Source organism: Pogoniulus pusillus, chromosome 20 (assembly GCF_015220805.1).
Source record: "Pogoniulus pusillus isolate bPogPus1 chromosome 20, bPogPus1.pri, whole genome shotgun sequence".
Taxonomy (NCBI): Eukaryota; Metazoa; Chordata; class Aves; order Piciformes; family Lybiidae; genus Pogoniulus; species Pogoniulus pusillus.
Window position 1 is genome coordinate 16,206,631 of NC_087283.1, and position 15,177 is coordinate 16,221,807.

Below are 15,177 nucleotides of genomic sequence, written 5' to 3' on the forward strand. Positions count from 1 at the left end.
CCCTATTTAGCATCAGGACTTAGGCTACTTTTCCACCTCAGCCTTGTCACAGCTGTCTGCTGCATGAAAAGAAACTGAGATGTACTAAAAAGCCCTGGAAGACTAATAATTCATTAACCTGACAAATGAAATGTAAGTCCTATCGATCAAGAGTAGAAGTTCTTGGTTATAAAGGAAGCATATATTATTCTGACAGTATTTTCACAAGATAAACTGAAGTTAGAAAGAAGGCAACCAATTTGATTCAAATAACTGTCTTTCCTCAGAAACGTTCATGATTATAGTCATCAAGCACAAGTTGTGGAGGTAGTGTTACTACCCCCATTTTTTACGCATTTGGATAACAGCATAAGATGAAGGAAATGGGACTGTATCACTCTCTCAGCTCTTCTGACTACTGATCCTATAGAAAAGGCTAAGCAAAAGACGGACTCCTTCACTACTGAATCACAACACTGCTAAATGCCAGAACAGAAAGATTCACAATGGCATGCACACAAGATAACCTCTTTCTTCCATCACTAGCATTGAAAAGCTCAGGGCTTATTGTTCTGCTTAAGAATAAACACACTTGCAGCTGGCCTTCCACCACCTGTAGAAGGTGAAAGTCAGCCAAAAACCCACAAGACTCTCCAGTTGTGATGAATGGATGGAAATCAGAAGCGTGACTCAAACTTAAGTCCTAGACTAGTTATAGCAGCATAATACTGGTGCCAATAGACTCACTTGGGAGCGGAGGGCTCAGAGCAAGACGCGGTCTCTGGTGTTCTGTGATGGTAAAATTTATTAGGGCAGGCATCAATTTACCTTGGTTAGTTATATTTTTAGTTATGCTGTACTTTGGTGCCCAGGGGCCTAATTTATAATGCTAATAATAAAATGTATTATGAAGTATAAGCCAAGCACATGCAAGTTCTAATTCTATTTCCTCTCAAAGGAAAGGGCAAAGTTGTTAAGCTCCAGGTTCTTTCAACATTTCCTATCTGCAACAAACACAAAAATCTGGTTATGCAGAGAGGTAAGCTAACCCAGTTCAGACATCCCCTCCACCTTCAAAAATATACCCTCCTTAAGCGTGTTGGGCAGTACTTCTACCTACACAAGTCAGCTGATGATCTCTCCAGTCTGTAAGGATGGAGAAAATTCTAAGTCACTTAGGAGAATTTCTCTTACTCTGGTTTGATTGTAGTATGAACAGCCTAGGTGCTAACGTTATGCTGTATTTTCTCTTGTCTGTACATAAGAACTGGGGGCGTAGGGTCTATTATGTCCTTCCTTTTTGACTGGAAGACATAGCACCCTGTGCCAGGCCTGAGTCAGCAGTTGTCCCAGCTCTCAAAGTCCCCTTCTTTAATGTACTTACTGGGTCACATTTATTACAGTAGACAAACATTTTTTACATGTGTGGGACCCACTTAACGCTAATAGAAAATGTTTAATGATTCAGATTGTCAGTAACTTAGTTTAAAAAGTTTATGTCAAAGTGAAAGACCAGTTTTTATAGTACATATTGTAGTTTGCTAAGCAAAAATATTTGCCTTTCTTATCAAAATGCATTCCATAAGTATATGACATAACAAAAATCCCAATTCGCTACAGCAGTTTTCACTCTATTTTCCACCCACTGATGATAACATTCACAAGCTAGTACTGTTCATCTTATTTGAGATGAATAAAAAAATTAAGAAGAGTTAATAAGAATAGAGCTAACAAACTTAATAACGCTCCTTAATCTTATGAAATGCTTCTTTACTCATATGAGCAGCCAGTGTCACTAATGTCAGCGGCCCAAATTCTGCCTAATCACATACCCTTACCTTCACCGGAGTTGTTCTCAATTTAGGATCAAAGACCATAGTTTGCTGGGGCCACTCTTTCAAGAAGGATTGGGCCCAGACTTTTAATAAGCGGTTTGTGGCTTACAAAGAGGTGATTAAGATCTTCCTTTGAAAAACACAAAATGTAGAGTTCTCCTTTTGGATTATAACAGCACAGATAGCCATAGCTTGTGGATTTCAGCGTATTAACTGTTAATCCATGAGTGAACTGAAGGGTTTTTGTTTGTTTGTTTTGCTCTTACAGTATTTAAACTTGCCGATCTTCAGTTCTCAGTAAGTCAAATTTAAGTTTCTTAGCAAAATACTTTATTAAAGGAACACAAAATTTCTGCAAGTTCTTGTTTTGCATGTGTTCTTCCCTGGTTCCCTGAACAGCTCTGCGAATATACCCAAGAGTTTGAGATATTTCCTGCTTATGTGCAAAACCTAGGGTAGTTTGTTTTTTGGGTTTGGTTTGGATTTTTTTCTGTTTGCCTCAGTTTTATTCCATGAAAAGCTTGCACTTATTCCTGAGAATTCAAACCATGAAGCTGTGGGAAATGAGCCACAATAAAAAAGTTTCTATTTTCCTTAAGTGACATTCAAGGATTGCTGTTTGTCAGTGACAAACAGAAAGTACTTAGTGCAATTATTATAGCACCTCAGTAAAAATCAGATTCTAGCCGTAGGTGATTGCAGCTATAAAGTTTCCAGAATAGGAACAACGAGTCCTATGAAACTAATGAAAAAAATCGCCAACTTCCTCACTCCAAAGTCTTATTTTTACAAGGACTCCATTTCTTCCTGGTTGCCAAAACTGAATAGTTTATTTTAATCCTACTTAGGTCTCCAGGAAAAGAATTTTAATGTAAAATTGAATAGTGTTGCAACAATGAAAAGATAATTAACTTGTTTCAAAACTGAGTGTATCTAGGTGCATTTACTGCAACATGTCCTGATAATGAAAACAAAAAAAGCATATTCTAGTGATAGCATATTTAGAGATCATAAACATCCAGACATACCCCTTTCTGCATCACTGGATGACAATCAATTGAATTAGAAATCTAGTAACTACTTTGACACAAACAGGTATTTAATATGCTGAAAATGTACCAGATTTTCCCCCTCAAGCATTAGTGAAATCCACAAGAAAATTAAAATCCAGGTCATAGTTAAATTCCTTTGAAACTGGGATTTAAATAAAAAAAAGTTCAGTCAGCGTAAGAATTTTCTGCTGTTACATTTTTATAAGGTTAAAGCTAAAAATAAGATCAAAATCTTTTTGGAGGTTACAGTGAAAAAATAGACCAGGTGTGTTCAGAAACCCATCACACACACACCTGTTAAACAGATGCTGACCAATAAATTAATTAAAGCTACTCTCTTTTCAAATCAGAAAAGAGGAAAGCTGGTAGGGACATTTATAGGGTGGTGTTCTCTTGACTGACAAGTTCATGCTTTGCCTCTAGTGTACAAATTGCTGATAGTTCTCAAACATTTTCCAAAAGGAAAATTAAATCAGTGTCTGTCTGTGAAAGTGTGAATTTAGTAGCCTTTTTCTAGCTAGTTGGATTGATGCTAGAGAGAGATGGCATGGCTTTTTATCAGTCATGAAAAGTGAATAAGGAAACAAGGTTTTGATACTGACCTGATGAAAGTCCTTGCTAGTAATGTCTGCCATCACACCCAGAGAATTGGAATTTTCATGTGAAATATCCCACAATCCTTAGTGCATTATACTTCATTGTGACAATTAGCATCTGAGCTGATCAAGTGAAAAAAAAAAATCTCTCATGCTGACCTTAAGAGCCACTATACTTATAGGACTTGGAAAAATAAATAGAAAGTAATTTGAGGAACAGTAAATAGTCCTGAAAGGGCTACGTGACTCCTTGAAACATAAGCTTCTCTAGCACTTGAAGGACAAACAACATTCATTTCTACATTTCTCCTTTCAATTTTACAAATTATTTTTTTTAAACCACACAATTGCTGGAAAAAGGAATTAGTTAGTGTAAGGGGTTATTAAACATGGCATTCACCCACTGCTTTTACACAGAAGAGGCAGCCCTGAAAAAAACCCAAAGCTGATTAATATGAAAGGCAGCTAACCTAAAAACTAAAACTTGAACCGAATAGTATGTGATAATCTTTCTCAAATACACTTATGAAAGCTAAATTTTCGGGTATTTATCATTGCTATGCAGGCTAATTGTTCATGTGAATGTTATCACCTCTCTTCTCAGCAAATCAGTATAAAAATCAAGGAATTTTGTCCTCACTGGTAATTTTCTGAATCCGCTGTCCTACAGCTGCTGGAACAGCAAACACTTCACAACCTGGGGTCATTTGTGATAAACTATGTTAAAAAGCTGCCATTCATTACTGGCAATTTCCCTAATCCTCAAGTTGCTTATAAGGAAAAGATTGAAATTCTGTGTTATGTATTTGCTCTGTTGGGTCTACAATCAAAATAACATATTAGCCACACTAAGGAAATACTTGCCAGAACAAAATCTTGAACTTGCCATTGTTTAGTGATGTTTGTTTGCTAGCCTATCTGGAGGCACAAGGAAAATCTTAATAGTTCTGTCCACTAATTAGCAAAGTACCGTAGAGTCCTAATCCCATAAAGATATTAAACTTATTTTTCCTTACAACAGCAACAAATGGAAAGAATTCTTATTACTTATTAGGATGTGGTACATTCTTTGCGTATTGAGTTTCTGCTTATACTTTGAACTCTTATCCCTCATCATTCTATTTCTGAGGCTAAGATCAAAGTAGATTGGCCTTACAGAGCTACAGAAGAGTGGCCGCCTTTCAGAGAATATTAATGCCCTCTTGAAGAGCAAGGCTGGGAAGGAGCTGTAATCCCCTGAAGAGAGAGGGAGCCCTGTGAGCCTGGTCATACTGAACAACTGTAGTCTGCTCTCTGGATCAGCTGTTGAAGAGCACAGTCTTGCTGAGGTGGAGCTGTTTAGCCCAGGTTTAACAATGTGGCCCAAATCTCAAAGCAATAGCAAGACTAAGTCTTCTGGAATTAGAGAATAGTGTAAATGTGGATTCTGGCAGACTGGCACAGTGCAGTATGTTTTATAGCAGGAAAATACATGACCAATTCTACATTTTACATTGCAAAACTTTCTGCTTTTTCCGATTCAGACTTGTGACTTCTTCAGCTTTAGTTTTCCCTTCTCACTGCCTCACCTACTCAAGAACTGGTGTTATTGATGAGCTTGTTGGCAGTGGGCAAGGTTATGTCCCCCCTCCAGTCTTCCACTTTCAGCAATGATCCTGCCACAGAGAGTTTCTTTCTTGCATTCAGATTGCTTGCAAGACTTTTCTAGGGGAATTACTTTAGACCCTTGTTAAAGGTAAGAGTAAACATGCTAAGTACTAAGACATTTGGTGGGTATCGTTATATGAAAAGAAGAAATGTTATATTCATTACAGAGGAAAATCTAGTAATAAAAATTATTACCTGCATTTATAGCCCTTGTAACCTAATTTTTGTGACAAAGCAAAGAAGTAAAAACATTCCTTTCTGCCTTTCAGTGACCCCTATAAGAAACCCCCCATGGAGTCATTTAGGATAGTAATTTGAGTGAAAATATACACAGCCTTTACTTTGCTTGCTCTTCTTAAATTAATAACCCTTAGCAATGATAAACCTGAGAGTTTCTAAAGACATTTGCAAAAATGCCCTCAAATTAGTAAGCAATTAAATGAAATAAAAACTTAAAAGACATTTTCCACAACATGAAAGAGCGACAGAACACGGAACTGTGTTGTTCAAATGTTAAAACTGTACATAAAATACCCCTTCAATATATGCTGCCCATAAAAACCAAGGCAAAGCAGGTCATTAAAATGTCAGACTTGGGGCAGAGTGGAAAAAATGCTGTGTTTAAAAGTAAACATGTAGCCCTTTTATAATTATTTCCCCTTAAATGTAACTGTTAAAAAAGACAACAACCAACCCAACCCAACTGAAATAAACCAAAATTCACCCCCAAACAAACAGCTCTGCATCACCAGGATGAAGTCCAACCATAGTTTTAATCTTGCTCCTAAGTGAACCATGGGGAGGCTTTTGGGTTCTTTATGCAGTCTCTGGGTGTCAGCTTTGTGTACAAAATGTCATTTTCCTCTAAGCAATTTTTTCTAAAGGTAAAACAGAGCAACGTGCTTGTGCCAGTAATACTGATGTTGGGTGTGTGCTAAAGCTGAATACAAATAATAAGAGAATTAGAAGTTTCAGGAGTCCTGTGTGCATCAGGGAAACCCTTGGGAAGATAGAGAGGTGCTACACAGTCTTCTGCTGGCAGGAAAGGAAAGGAAGACTTTCGCTTTTCACTGTTGGGATGTTAGTGCCCAAATAAGGATTACTGCACTCTTGTGAGGAGCTCTGGCTAAAAAGCTATGCTCAGTCTTTTTGTCTCACACGAGCTGCAACTGTCCATTGAAACTGGTAGAAGATTCAGTCAGCCTAAGGGAGACATTATGCTAGTTATGGGGTGAGCTGAGGGCAATGCCCAAATAATAACTCTGTCCAGCAAGCACAATACCACATCAATCAGGCTAGTGTGTGTTTGAACAACTGTGATGCACACAAAAGTATTCCAGATTAATTTTGATGTAGCACCCCCCCCCCCAAAAAAAAAAAAAAACAAACAAACCAAAACTAAAGTAGTTGGCTCATAAAACTCAGATAAATTTAGTGATTAGAAAATAAAAAGGTTGTACCCTCAGGCAGTTTCTGGGACTCCCACTGAGGTCCTTGCAGGAATACAGGTATCTCATTTTTTTCTCTAACATCTCCATATCTCTGTTACATAAAACTAACAAATACCACTGCTGAAAGTACAGGTTGTCACATTTACAATCAGAGATTAAAACCAGAATTCTTCTCGTTTCCATCTGATAAGAGCAGAGTTCAAAGTGGAAGACAATGGAGAAACACAAAACAGCACTGAGAGACTCAACTTCTGTTTAACTAGTAATTTTTTTTGTTGAACTAGCTTCTACAATGCAAATATTTTTAACCCAGGAAAAAAAGTCTGTAATCATGTGTTCAGTTATGTTATACTCAAATACACAGACAATAGAAGAATATTAATCTTTATACTTATGTTTTCTTTTTCTAGTATTTTACATTGGATAATCAAATATGTCAGAAGAAGACAGAGCAGTGGACCATGTTTTACACCAGTATATTTCGCTCAGCAGAAAAAAAGGCTTACCTCTTTAGACAGCTGTGGTTCCATAACTGTTAATAACAGATCTGTTATGATCAATAATTCCTGTTTGCATGATCATTATTTCTTAGTCATAGGCGAACAATGGCAAGTCTGTGAAAACAGCCAAAGAATACCATGTATGTATTTGTTGCCAGCTCTATGGTTTTCTTTCTGTTATATGAGCAATACTTAAACAGGGTTAAAATTAGATGGTGCAAAGATGGTTTTTAGTCACACATAAAGCCTGAAAGTAAAATGTCAGAATTTTTTACAAACACATTTTGAACCAACAGAGTGGCTTTAGCCCACTTCAATACTTTGCATCATTTCATTCCACCATTTTAATTCAAAACTGAAGCCTAAAGTCAAGCATAATGTATCATTGAACTCATGGCTTGTGGCTCATGGCTTTAATGAAGGCAGCACATCATGAAGCTGAAGGTTGGTATTTAATTAAGATAATAGGTTTCAATGCTGTTTCTTTTCCCATTATCAACAAGTATTCAGAATCCCTGTCCCAGTTTAATAATATCAGTCATCTCTAGATGCTTATATTTCCCTAAAGGGAAGGAAAAAAAAAAATCTAATTTTTAACTGTATTCTTTATGCAGAATCATCTATCAATAATGGAGACTCCAAAACTGGAAAATATGTTTGTTTGGGGTTCTTCAACCTAGGTAAAAAGGATGGAATATCTTTCTCAGGAACTATTAGCCTGCTTGCAGTTCATTGTGAGAATGTTGAAAGCTGATTCTTTGCTGATTTAATATCTAACTGCTGTTACTGTCTTCCTGGCCACAGGCTAAAAACAGCAGCCAATTCTCCATTACCAAACTACCAAAAAATGCAGTTTGAAAGTATATATCCAATATTTTATAGATTTTATGATCTTCAAAAACACTTAGCAGTGATCTGAAATCCTGTGCCATATTCCATGGAAATCCCTTAGAAATATCCTTTTCATGAGTATTTGGCTTTAATTGCACAGGAGTTTAAGGAAACTGAGCTTCCTGCTCTGTTACCAGAGCACAGACTCAGTCGACACCTAAATGGAGGCAATTTGGTTGGAGTTCTCAGGTCTCCACATACCGGCAGCAAAGACAGATGTCCATGGATGCCATCTACACAAGTTTTTTGAGACTGAAGAGCACATGATAAATAGAACATTAAATGCTACCCAGATTCCACTACCACAGCCCCTCTTCAGAGTTCTGAGCTCCTATAGCTTAGCAATATAATCGGCACATAACCTGAGCATGAACTATGGTAAGTCACAGACATCAGGCTGCTTTGTTGTTCTTACAACTTCAGAGCATTTTTTAGAGATATAATCAGTGAGGTCTCTAAGAATCTTTTTCTAGGACTCCCATTTCCTAAAAGTTCTTTTTTTTGCATTTTCAATTCTAGTCAATTCTAAAGACTGTGGGCCTGGGTGTTTGAATTGATGCTTTGCCTTGTACTCAAAAACTGGCTTTGCCAGTAGAGCAAAGGATCGCACCTACCTCTCCAGCAAGTATTTCCTTCCCTAGTGTTGCCCCCTCTGTTGCAGCAAGGCAGACGTTCCTATGGCAATGTAGTGAATTTGACCAGATGAAATCAGATCAAAATAACAAGGAAAAAAAAAAAAAACCCACAAACAAAACGTCCAACAAAAAGAAGCAGAGGAAAAAAAAACCAAAAGCCAAAAAACTAAATAATTGCTGTTTGACCAGAGTCTGGACAGTTAGAAAGGTCTTTGGACACAGAAAGCTGCAGCATAGGAAGATGATGCATAACACCTGTGCTCACTACACTTTTAACCCAGCTTGTCTGCTCACAGCTGCATGTGATGTGGTTGATTTTCCCCAGTATAGAAAGATATGGGCTGGGCACAACTGAAATGAACTAATAAGGTAGAATAACGGGGGGAGTTGCAAGTTTCTACCAATGGATGGTGATAAAACATTTTCAACCAGAACAGCTGCTCATAGATGTAATGTCTGGCATTGAGAAAAGATGACTTGAGCAAACCCAGGCTGCCTGCAGCATTTTAGAAAATGTGCACATGATCACTTGTGCCAGAGGACACGTGGCACTGCGTCTCTGCAGTCACTGGTAGTTGTTCACGGAAACAGCTTTAAGGGGCAGAGTTACACCTGGAAAACTATGTGGTTCACACCTTTACTTTCTCTCCTGGGTTAACTCAGTCATTCTGTTTCTCTGTACTGGAGCCAATAGATCTTACAAAGCAGCTGTATCCCACAAGCCACTCAACAATTTTAAATGCTGTGCTGCAGAATAGATCTGCAGATGCCTTCCTCTTGTTTCTTGCCCTTGGACTGGGACAACACTTTCTAAAAAAACAGAAAGATCTCATTTACCTTTGACTATATTGTCATTACAGCACCAAAGTTTGAAATCAGTATTTTGAACCAATGGTTAGAAATCCAACATTTCTGTGTGAGCTGTCATCAGCAACTGCACTGCCACTGACGTTTTCTTCACTGGCCTAGTTGAAAGATGACCCAGCTGAAAAAGAAAGAAGGAAATTGTTAGATTAGTTTGAATCTAGTTCACTGCATCTGTGCAAATGCATCTGTTGGAACAAGGGAGGAGAAGCAGCAGGGGCTGCTGCTTCTGCAGAAATGCAAGTAGAGCCATGTTCCTTGATATTTGAGTAGACAGCCAGATGGACTTAAAGTAAAACATTTTTAGGTGGATTCTAATATTTCCTATGATTATAATTTTTTTTTCACATCCCAAACAGAACTCATCCACAGAAATGGTGTGGATCTGTCCACACAATAGCTTGGCAACTCATTTCTGTCTTAGTCGTGGTTTTGTTTTTTTCCTTAGCAGATGTTTACAATTACTCCTTAAAATGTTTCCACTTTCTGTGATCATTGAATATGAATGAGGTGACATTTTTTAAAATAATTGTAGCTTTTGTAGCCTTTTTTGGCCAGAAACCATATTGTTAGATTCAAATGCACTTTGTCTTTTAATCCATGGTAAAGGGCTTATATCTTTGAAACAGCAGCATCTGCACTAGTTTGCCTATTCTTTTTTCTCCAAATCCAAGTGTTATTTGTCATTATCTGACTATAACTTGTATCTGGTAATCAGATGTGTCTATGTCTTTATATTTAATCTTAGAGACGTAAGGCTTATTCTCATGAATTTGTGATTGAGAATTTTGTGGGAAGACTGAAGAACAAATGGCACTACAGCAGTGCAAGCTCCCGAAATGTGAAGGAAAGTTTCTTTGCTTTTCTTTCAACCATTTTTTCCCATTTGTTTTTATTGATCTCAATTTAGATCAAAGTTCTCACAAATAATTGCCATGTTGCCAACACCTGCAATTACATTGTGATGTTTGTAATGTTTCAGACATTCTTCAAAAAAAAAAAAAAAAACCAAACCCAAAACATTTCTGAGTCAGGCAAATTTTTGAGAAAGCTTGTGTGTATCTTCTTTTTTAGTCTTTTATTCTGAAAAATAAGATTTCCTTTCACATAAGCATTATAAAAATATGCCCTACCGTGGACACAAAGGCTCAAACAAGCATGCCACACATATATATTTCAAAACATCACTTTTTTTTTTTTTTTAATGCAGACTTGTGACTTTTGGAGTGCTGACTCAAGATTTTTGCATGCTTGACATCAGCAACACCACAACTGAGAGAAAGTCTTTGTGAAAGATTCCTTTCTAGTTCTCTTGAGACAAAGGGATCCTCCAAGAAAAAAAAACCAAAACCCAACAAACCACCAACAACAACAACAGAATCTCAACAAGCCAGAGAAACAACTGTTTCTTATTCATGATAGTTCTTAGTTAATAACAAACACAGCCCCCAACTTTAAAGCAAACAATCCAAAATATCTGCCAATTCATTCCTGCTTGCTTTCTTCACTATAAAAACTCCAACAAAGGTACAAACACATTATTTCTTTTGTAGGATATTATTAAACCATATAATGTTTGAAAATGAAACTTCTAGTGTAATTTAATATTTCTCAATAAACAGCTTCTTTTGCTATGCCAGATTCCTCCCTCTCTCATGTCAAGCAAGAAGTCTGACATTAGAGATAGACAATGACTTTTTCATATATGATCATGTATTATTTTCAATTATGTTGTGTGTGTGTTTTAGCTTCCATAAAAGAAATGTAAAATATTATGATTACATTCCTTATGCTTAATTTAAAAATGCTTTCCTTTTCTAGGAGTAAAGTACTCTGAGAGAAACACAGAAATTTCACTCATGAAAAAATAAATGGAGCCATTTTGTGACTGAAATTTGGCCCATGAATTAATGTACTTTCTTTGCAGTACACTAGTCGATCTGTGACCTAAAGTTTCTACTTGTTGAAAACAGTTCCTAATAATGCAGAAGCTAATCAGTAGTTGTCATTAATATCGTGGATAATGGTGTGGAGGGAACACAGGAATATATTATACTAACAGTAAAAATTTGATTCTGGAACTGGCTAGGTTAACAGTCAAAACCAGACTCCTTTATCAAGCCAAACTTCCAAATAATGCCAAATAGTTTTTCCATATTAAGACTTGAGGATAAATTGCTTGTAGTTGGGAAAAAATGGTTGGTATGTGCCTGTATTAGAATAAATACTTTTGGCATAAACTCTTTCAGAGGCAAATCAGGTCAAAGGATGATTTACAAAACTGTCATTGTCATATGGCATTAATTTGATAGCTCATTTCAATTGACATCTGTGAGAAACAGTTGGACATGCTGTTTCTCTTGCATTAAACAGGCTTTTTAATTAATTACACAAAGCTGGAAGAAAACAAACAAAATTGTGCTGAAAAGTAAAACTATACTCATGAAAAGGTGCCTGTTACGCAGCAAGATTCACACTATAAATGAGCCTAAATCTGTACTGTGATATGAATTGCCTTTGAATAGCAAATGACATCACAATCACCATTCACAGCGTGGTGCTCTACATATACAGAATCACAGAACTTTAGAGACCTCCAAAGATCATCAAGTCCAACCTCCCTGGCAAAGCAGGATCACCTAGGGTAGTTCACATAGGAATGCATCCAGGTGGGTTTTGAAAGTCTCCAGAGGAGACTCCACAACCTCTCTGGGAAGCCTGTTCCAGTGCTCCGTTACCCTCACTGTAAAGAAGTTTCTCCTTGTGTTGAAGTGAAACCTTTTATGTTCCAGATTGTAGCTGTTGCTCCTTGTCTTACTGCTGGTGACCACCAAAAAGAGACTGGCCCCCTCTACTTTACACCCACCCCTGAGATATTTGTATACATTGATAAGATGCCCTCTCAGTCTTCTCTTTTGCAGAGTAAATAGCGCCAGGTTTCTCAGTCTCTCTTCGTAGGGGACATGAACAAAAATACTATTATTACTTCTAAATACTTCTAATATTTCTATTACTACTACTACAACAAAAGTGCCATTATTTTCTTAGCAGTAGTTTTTCATAATACTGAAATTGGAAACTATTTAAGTATTTTCTTCACAGATTTGGATCTGCTGAACAACAGACTATTAAATAAACTCTTTGCTGCACTGGTCATTTAGCTGATCACAAAACTTATGCTGCATCTTCCCAAACATCAATAAGCACACAAATTCAAGAATGCCTGAGCATCATTTCATAACTGCTCCTTAAGAATTATCCATGAGATAACAAGAAAATATTTTTTCTCTTATATCCTCATATTCAATCTTTTTAATATGATAGCATATTTTCACATATCTCAGTAGAAGCATATCTGGATAAAAAATACATCAAAATTGTTAATGCTCTCACTTGGCAAGATGGAATTAGGATACCATAAGCTTCAAATCTATCAATACGAAGTAAAAAGCTGGGTTGTTTTGTGTTTGTGGGGTATTTTCCTGGTTTTGTTTGTTTGTTTGTTTTTCCCCCTAGAGATGCATATATCCAAGGTGATGCTGTGTTATTTGATCAAAACAAGCTTGAGCTCGACCGGATGAGATCTTTCTTTCTGGCACTGTTCTCCCCCAGAATCAAAATCATATTGTGAGATCTCAAGCCATCAGCCTTTCCCCCCCAGTACTAAAAATAAAACTCTTTCAAGTCTTCAGCTCGTGCTATGGCTACATAACACATCACTCAATTAATGTACAAAATCTTACAGAGAGGAGCAATTATTTCTGCAACTGTATCACTTGGTTAAAAAAATGTAATGATTGTTTGCAAGTTTAGTGTGATTTCTGTAAAGGACTCTTCCCAAAAGCAGGGTAATCCTGAAATTTAACAAATAATTTTGTAATTTGAGTTCTTGGCTATGCAGATTGTTGTAGATACAGGGTGGTGTAGACTGAAAGGACTGTTTGTTGACTGTTTCCTTCTTACACAGTATACGAATCTCATTCTGAGGTGGTCTGCTGGTTGCCTGCAGCGCACAAGAAGAAACTATGTTTCCCTTTTGATGTATAATTTGGCTTCTGGTTTTTGTTTTGCTTTCCTTAAAGTGCTGACGACTGACCATGACTGGAGCCTGTAAAGGATGTCAGACTGATGTGCTGTTGCTCTTAGTCTACCAGAGTGCTCAGCTGGGCTACCTTCCTCGTATTAAATCAAGCTTCAGATGTGAGGTCAATGAATCATTTCCTCCAAATCACATTGGTGCAAACGATGAGAATTTTTTTCATTTTACTTTCCTCAGGAGGTTTGAATTATCTAAACTAATTTGAGAATTCTTGTTCACCTCTCAAGAGAAAAATATTTAGAAAATTAGCTCTTGTTTACAAAGATGCAGTTAAAAAGTTCTTTCTGTCCTCATAAAAGCTGCCAAAGTACCACATGTAGAGCTATTTATGTATTATGCTTTTAAATAAAATCTGTGCAAAATTCTAAAGAATGCACTTTAGCCAACTCTTGCATTATGTTATCAGAACGGCCAAACTAGCAAAATACATTTCCAAAGTCCTATATTTATAATAGTAAGATTCTGAGCAAGTGTTGACTGTCTCTGTAACAGTGCACGTGCATATCATTATAGTGACTTATAAAAGAAGTAACTCTCTCACTCAGTGACTGAAAACAGCATGCCTCGACCTGCTATTTACAACCAGGCCTGGTTGTCAAGTGTCTGGCTGGACAAAATCCCATGTATTGGAAAAAAAGATGTCCAAAACTGGACTGCTTCTCGCTGGAAAATATAATGATGAATTGGTAGACTGACATAGACGTAACTATTTTGACAAGTCAATGAAAAACAAGAAAATAAAAGTGACCTAAACACATTTTCCATAGGAAAATGTCACCTATAAATAGCAACAATCTAAAGAGAATATGACGGCAATACAGAGAGAAGGAGCTCTTGCACACTCTGTCTTATCACTGATGACACCATATGCTGAAATACAAAAGAAAGATGGAAATTGATTTCAAACAGATTTTTTAGTTATGTTTCAGTGCCCAGGTATTTGTGTCAGCTGTAGAAAACACTTTCCTGTGTGCAGGATTTTCTTGGCACATATTGTACCACACTGCAACAACTCTGCATTGTTAGCTGGCAACTAACCTAAGTATATGCATCCTCTAATTATCACGTAACTTAGAGTACTACCTACTCTAGGGAATAGACATAAATGTGTTTATGCTTTAGTTATCCAGTGGTTTGTTTTCTGTAATACAAATAAAAATCTACTTGCAGATAAAATTAATAAGCTGTGTTGAACCTCTCACTTTGATTCTAGTCACATCCTATGTCTCAAATTACTGAGACTCAAGAAAGATTAAATGGACAAACCCAGGCCCATCTATTTTATTAACATTTTTCTATTAGGAATTTAGTAGCCAGCTACCTACAGACCCCTGAACTACAAAACACTTCAGTCTTGCATTGTAAACAAACAGCTTGCCAACAAACTAGTATTTCACAGATGATTCTCTTGTGTTCTCAAGAAACAGGTAAAACAGCTGAGATGAAATATCAATAGAAATACTGACAGACCAGAGCTAAGTGAGCAGGCGAGAAACTGTATTCATGTTAATCAGCACTAACTTTACAGAAATCCAGTTATCCCTTTCACCTACCATTGGGAGGACTAGAAGAAAGACTTGATTCATGAATGAAAAGTTATCTGAGAGGTTAAGTAAAAAGATGTTTTC

The 15,177-nt window shown here is 36.9% G+C and overlaps 1 long non-coding RNA gene across 1 annotated transcript in view; it reads right to left on the minus strand.

The window, feature by feature from the left end:
• The window catches only part of LOC135184522 (uncharacterized), a 43,720-nt gene that overhangs the window by 14,775 nt on the left and 13,768 nt on the right, over window positions 1–15,177 (minus strand). The window contains exons 2-3 of the long non-coding RNA XR_010306080.1: window positions 9,424–9,571; window positions 7,067–7,174 (exon numbers count right to left, since the gene is read on the minus strand). This is a non-coding gene — a long non-coding RNA (uncharacterized LOC135184522). The remainder of the gene's footprint in view (window positions 1–7,066; window positions 7,175–9,423; window positions 9,572–15,177) is intronic.